Consider the following 6,688-nt stretch of genomic DNA (forward strand, 5'->3'; position numbering starts at 1 on the left):
CTTGGCTGCTGACCACATGACTTGACAGAGCCGAATATCTTTCCCTGAGTCTCTGACTGGTACAATAAGGAATTTTAACTTTGAGGTTCAGTCAGCTGTCTGATGAAAAGGATTCTCTATGTCTCAGTATAAGCATTGCCTGTATCAAAATGTGCACATGGAAAAATCAAGTGCTTGCACCCAATAGTTGATGTGTTGGATCCCTTGTATTTATCACATTCTCTGGCTGAGATTCAAAGTGAGGGATTAAATGCTGGCAACCTAGGGGCTAGCATTATTTAGTGGCTATAGAAAAGTCCCCTCTACGATGCATCATTTAGACTAGGAAGATCGTTTCCTGTGGACTGCACCTCTAGGGAAGTGCATCTTAAAATCAAGAGGGAAACAGTCAAGCAGCTTGATCTGTAACAATAAACTGTGATTGTTAGCCACAGGTTAATACTTGAAGAAGCACAGCATTCCAATTTCTAATCAAGGGGCCATTGTTACTGATAATAATTAATCCTCTCTCTGCTTATCCCTCTCTTTGAATTATGCATCCTAGACAGGGTGGAAAGTGATTGCTTGTTTAGGAAACTTCACTCTTGTCTGTGTTATCACGACCACAGGGAGATTCACATAAATGAGGTGGAGGTATTAGGACTGAGAGCAAGGCTGAGATACAGACATTACATTTAAAGTAGCACCTAGTTTGCAGCAGCTGGAGAGAGCTTTCCCCTCCCCCAAAATACATGTAGACACAGAAAAAGATTAAAACTCTAAGTCATCCAGGGATTAAAAAAAAAAAAAAACACTCATCTGACAAGCGATGAATAGTCACTGCTTTCAAGGAATTTCTGGTCCAGTCACTAAACCAAGCTCTTAGTTAACTAATTTGCTGTGTAGCAAATTACCACAAAACTTAAGGGCTTAAAACATTTATTTTCTCACAGTTCCTGGGGGTCAGAGTCCAAGCATGGCTTAGCGGGACCCTAACTGGGTCTCTCCGGGTTCGACAAGGAAGGATTCACTTCCTCCCTCACTCATGGGGCTGTCAATGGGATTCAGCTCCTTGTGGCTGGCAGTCTGAGGATTCCTTGGTTTCTTAAGATATGGGCTTCTCCACAGAGCATATCACAACACTGCAGCATTTGAAGAGCTTCAATAACAAAACATAATGGAGTAAACCTGGAGACAAGCAGGAACAGTTCCAAATTCCCTGCCTTGTTCCCCACTCACAGCTGATTTGAGGAGTATCTTAAATGTTTTCCTGCCCACCCATCTGTGACTAGACGCCTTCTCATTCCTTCCTTCACTGATTCATCCACTCAACTGTTAATATTTGGGGGTTCTCTCTACATGCCAATAATGATTTGAGGTAGTGGGAATATAGCAGTGAACAAAGCAGATTTCCAGTTCTTAGGGATTTTACAGTCCAGTAGAGAAGACAAATAATAAATAAATAAGAAATGTAGAAGATGGCGGCGGCTGGAGTGGGCCGTCTGAGGCGGGCGGCCTCGGCCGTGTTGCTCCGGGCCCCGCGCCTGCCCGCCCGGGAGCTGTCAGCTCCCGCTCGGCTCTATCACAAGAAGGTGGTTGATCATTATGAAAATCCCCGGAACGTGGGGTCCCTTGACAAGACATCTAAAAATGTTGGGACTGGATTGGTGGGGGCTCCAGCGTGCGGTGACGTCATGAAATTACAGATTCAAGTGGATGAAAAGGGGAAGATCGTGGACGCCAGGTTTAAAACATTTGGCTGTGGTTCTGCCATTGCCTCCAGCTCGTTAGCCACCGAATGGGTGAAGGGGAAGACGGTGGAGGAAGCCTTGACCATCAAAAACACAGACATCGCCAAGGAGCTGTGCCTGCCGCCCGTGAAGCTGCACTACTCCATGCTAGCTGAAGACGCCATCAAGGCCGCCCTGGCTGACTACAAACTGAAGCAAGAACCCAAAACAGGAGAGGCCGAGAAGAAGTGAGCCCCGGGTGAGGGGGCCTCAGGCCCCACAGGCTGCCAGCGGCCCAGCCACGCGGTCACATGGGTGTGCAGAAGCCCTCGCACTACAATAAAAGCGCTCTGAGATCCGCACAGCCTTTGCTGCTCACGTTGCGAGTCTAACTCAAGCAAATACACAGCCTAGTTCTGAACCCTGTGGTTTCCTGCAGCTCACGTTCATCGCCTTAACCTTGCGTGTGTCTAGTTCGATTTGTGTGTATGACCTCAAAGCTGAAATCAATAGCCAAGTCTCAGGTTTGGGTAGTCGTGAAGTGCACAATATTTAATTTTACCTGAATCTTTTGGGGGAAGAGTACCAGTAGAATGCCTTGGTAAGATTATTTGGTAGGACCAAATAACGTACAAGTATTGTACATAAAGCAGGTTTTGCATCTATATAATAAATAAAGGAATGTTGTAAGACAAAAAAAAAAAAAAAAGAAATGTAATGCTCATTTCAGCCTCACATACTAAAATTGGAATGATTATAGAGAAGATTAGCACGGTTCCTGCACAAGGATGACACACAAATTCATGAAGTGGTCCATATTTTTGTCCATCAACAGAGGAATGGATAAAGAAGATATGGTATGTGTATATATATATATATATATACACATATACACACAATGGAGTATTACTTGCAGCAAAATGGATGGATCTAGAGACTGTCATATTGAATGAAGTAATTCAGGCATAGAAAGACAAATATATGATACCACTTATATGCAGAATCTTAAAAAGGGTACAAATATACTTATCTATAAAACAAAAATAGAGTTACAGACATAGCAAACAAACATATGGTTACTAGGGGGTAAGAGGGCTAAACTGGGAGATTGGGATTGTCATATAAACACTACTACAAATAAAATAAATAACTAATAAGGACCTCCTGTACAGCACAGGGAACTCTACTTGATACTCTGTAACGATCTATATGGGAAAAGAATCTAAAAAATACTGTGTATATGTGTGTATATATATATATATATATATATATATATACACATATATATATATGTATAACTGATTCACTTTGCTAACAAAATGTAAATCAACTATACTCCAAGAAACATAAAAGAAATGCTTCAAAATTATTTATTCATATTTTATTTCCAATTTTAAATAAGGTTATTACTATTTTACTATTGGCAAATATTTTTTAAAATATCAACTCTCTATTGTTATATTTAAAGCAAAACTTTACAAGTTTGATTTTGCCCTTTTATTGTGTTTACTATTTTAGATTAATATTTTAGGTTATATGTATTCAAATTTAGCTGTCTGTATTTAAGTTTTATGTCTGAGAATATTTTTCCTATTTTTAATTTTAAAAAAAGAACTGTATAGTTTATCAGAAGACAAGTGCTATAGAGAAGAAAAAAAGTGTTAGTCTTTCAGTCATGTCTGACTCTGTGACCCCATGGTCTGTAGCCCATCATGCTCCTCTGTCCATGGAATTCTTCAGGCAAGACTACTGGAGTGGGTTGCCATTCCCTTCTCCAGGGATCTTCCCAACCCAGGGATCAAACTCAGGTTTCCTGTATCGCAGGTGGATTCTTTACCATCTAAGCCACCAGGAAGTGCTGAGGAGTGTGTAAGTCTGTGCGATGGGAGGTTATAACATGACATTTGAGCAGAGAAGTGATAGAAGGTAGAAGTCTTGGGGTGGCAGCGTGCTTGCTGTGTTTGAAGAACAGCAGTAAAGTCAATGGGACTGAAGCAAAGTCAGTGAGGCAGACAACATTACGACAGGAGGTCAGAGGGATGGTTGATTCATGGGATGTAGAAGCTCATTTCACAGTCACTTGAAGGGTTCTGTAGGTCAGTTTAAGACTTCGATTTTTACTGTGAGGTGGAACATGGTGGGCAGATTTGGATAAGAGGAGTAACATGATTGGATGTAAGACCACGTGATTGCTAGGTTTAAAAAGAAATGGTCTGTGGGGCAAGGCTGGAAGCCAGGACACCAGTTACAAAAGAATAGAAATAATACAGGCAAAAATGGTAAGAAGTAACTGGATTCAGGATTTATTTTAAAGGTAGAGTAAATATAGGATTTGATGACAGAAGGAATATGGGAGCAAAAAAAGAGTCATTAAGGACAATTCCAGAGTTTTTGGCCTGAGCAACTGGTGCCATTAAGAAGAAAGAGGAACGCCAGTGGAGGAATAAGATGGGGAAGGTTCAGAAATCAAGAATTGTGACAGAACCAAAACAAATAATCCTAACATTTATATAGACCCTGAACAGCCAAAGCAAGCTTCAGAAAAAAGAACAAAGCTAGAGGTATCATGCTCCCTAGCTTCAGATTATACTACAAAGCTATAGTAACCAGACAGCGTATACCGGCACAAAAACAGACACATAGATCAATGGAACACAATAGAGAGCCCAGAAATAAACCCACACACCAGTGGTCAATTAATCTACAGCAAAGGAGGCAAGAATATACAATGGAGAAAAGACAGTCTCTTCAATAAGTGGTGCTGAGAAAACCAAACAACTGTACATAGAAGATGACATTATAGTTTTCTCACACCATATACAAAGATAAACTCAAAATGAATTAAAGACCAGAAACCATTAAACTTTTCGAAGAAAAGAGACAGAACACTCTTTGACATAAATTGTAACAGGTTTTTTTTTTTGGATCTGTCTCCTAAGGCAAAGGAAATAAAAGCAAAAATAAACAAATAAAATTTAGTTCAATTTAAAAGCTTTTGCATACCAAAGGAAACCACTGACAAAATGAAAAGACAACTTGCTGAATGGGAGAACATATTTGCAAATGATATGACTAATGAGGGGTTAGTATCTAAAGTATATAAACAACTCATGTAACTCAATATCAAAAAACCAAACAACTGGATTAAAAAATGGGCAGGACTTCCCTGGTGGTCCAGTGGCTAAGACACTGCTCTCCCAAGGCAGAGGGCCCAGGTTCAATCCCTGGTCATGGAACTAGATTTCACATGCTGCAACTGAGACCCAGTGTGGTCAAATAAATAAAGAAATATATATTTTTTTAATGGGCAGAAGACCTAAATAGACATTTTTCCAAAGGTGACATAGCTGGCCAATGGGCACATGAAAAGATGCTCAATGCTGCTAATCATCAGAGAAATGTAAATCAAAACCATAATGACATATCACTTGGTCAGAATGACTATCATCAAAAACACCACAAATAACGGTCATTGGTACTGTAATCATCATCATCATCATTATGTTGTACACTTGAAATCAACATAATACTATAAATCAACTACACTTCAAAAAAGACCATAATAAAATAAAAATAAATAATAAAAAAATTCTGTTTTGAATCTGTTGAGATACCTATTAGATGCCCAGATAGGCAAATCAAGTAGACAGTTCAATAAATGAGTCTGGAGTTCAAGGATTGCTTCTGGCTAGAGATGGAAACATGGGAGTTATCAGACTTTAATAAGGGCTCCCTGGTGGCTCAGACGGTAAAGCGTCTGCCTGCAATGCGGGAGACCCGGGTTCGATCCCTGAGTTGGGAAGATCCCCTGGAGAAGGAAATGGCAACCCACTCCAGTACTCTTGCCTAGAAAATTCCATGGATGGAGGAGCCTGGTGGGCTACAGTGCATGGGGTTGCAAAGAGTCGGACACGACTGAGTGACTTCACTCACTTTACTCACTCAGACATTAATTAAAGCCCTGAGTCAATGAATTCACTAGGAAGTTAGGGCAGATAAAAAAGAAAGATTCAAGAACTGAACCCTGGGACACTCTAACATGGAGAGGATGACGGGAAAAGTGCAAGTGGCTAGTAAGGTGAGGAAAATCAAGGGAAAATCAAGAAAAAGTGGTATTCAGGAAAACAAATGAAGGAAGTATTCCAAATTATTGAGTCCTCCTTTAGTTTCTTTTTTTTTCCCCCCCAAATGCTCATGTTCATAAGAATCACTCTACAAAGTATCCAGAGGATGTCTTAATTACTTATTTTGTGGGAAATTTAAAAGATTTTCAAGATAGTTCTGACTTGGGTTGATTTTAGCCATAGGTACTGATTCAAGAATGTAATTGTGATGGAATGGGATCTACTGTAGTTTCGAGAGAGCTGGAAGGATTCTAACATTCTTTAAGGATAGAGGCAGTGTTTACTGGGTGATTAAGTGAATTTTTTTGATAGTTGCAATTTTAAAAACTTTCATTATAGAGAATATCACATGTGCAAAATTAGCAGAATAGTCTAATGTTATAATATCCTCTGTGTTCCATCACCCAGTTCAACAATTATCAACTCATGGCCAAACTTTTTTCTTTTCTATTTCATGCACTATCTCCATATATTTTGAAATAGACTCCAAACACCATATCACTTCATCTGCAAAAATAAAGATTTTTTCACATTAATAAAATATCATTATCACTCCCAAAAAGTTAATGTAATTTCTTAACATTATAAAGAAAAAAAAAAGAAAGAAAACCAGTCAGAGCTCAATTTTTCAATTGTTTCATAAAGATTATGATTTAAAAAAAAAATTTGGCCACACAGCATGTGGCATATTAGTTCTCTGACCAGGGATTGAACCTGCACCCCATGCATTGGAAGCACAGAGTCTTAATCACTGGAACACCAGGGAAGCCTTGATTTATTTAATAGTTTGTTTAACTAGATGCTTCCCAGGTGGCTCAGTTGGTAAAGAATCTGCCTACAATGCAGGAGACCTGG

At 39.5% G+C, this 6,688-nt stretch overlaps 2 non-coding genes and 1 pseudogene across 2 annotated transcripts; all 3 read left to right on the top strand.

Annotated features, from left to right (window-relative positions):
- The first annotated feature begins 1,457 nt into the window (after positions 1 to 1,457).
- Positions 1,458 to 2,071, top strand: LOC110123517 (iron-sulfur cluster assembly enzyme ISCU pseudogene; annotated as a pseudogene).
- A 354-nt stretch (positions 2,072 to 2,425) lies between these two features.
- Positions 2,426 to 2,532, top strand: LOC139034895 (U6 spliceosomal RNA). The gene has a single exon (XR_011487473.1). It is a non-coding gene; the product is annotated as a U6 spliceosomal RNA (small nuclear RNA).
- A 2,340-nt stretch (positions 2,533 to 4,872) lies between these two features.
- Positions 4,873 to 4,945, top strand: TRNAG-CCC (transfer RNA glycine (anticodon CCC)). The gene has a single exon. It is a non-coding gene; the product is annotated as a tRNA-Gly (tRNA).
- The last annotated feature ends 1,743 nt before the right edge of the window (positions 4,946 to 6,688 follow it).

Source organism: Odocoileus virginianus, chromosome 4 (genome assembly GCF_023699985.2).
Source record: "Odocoileus virginianus isolate 20LAN1187 ecotype Illinois chromosome 4, Ovbor_1.2, whole genome shotgun sequence".
NCBI lineage: Eukaryota > Metazoa > Chordata > Mammalia > Artiodactyla > Cervidae > Odocoileus > Odocoileus virginianus.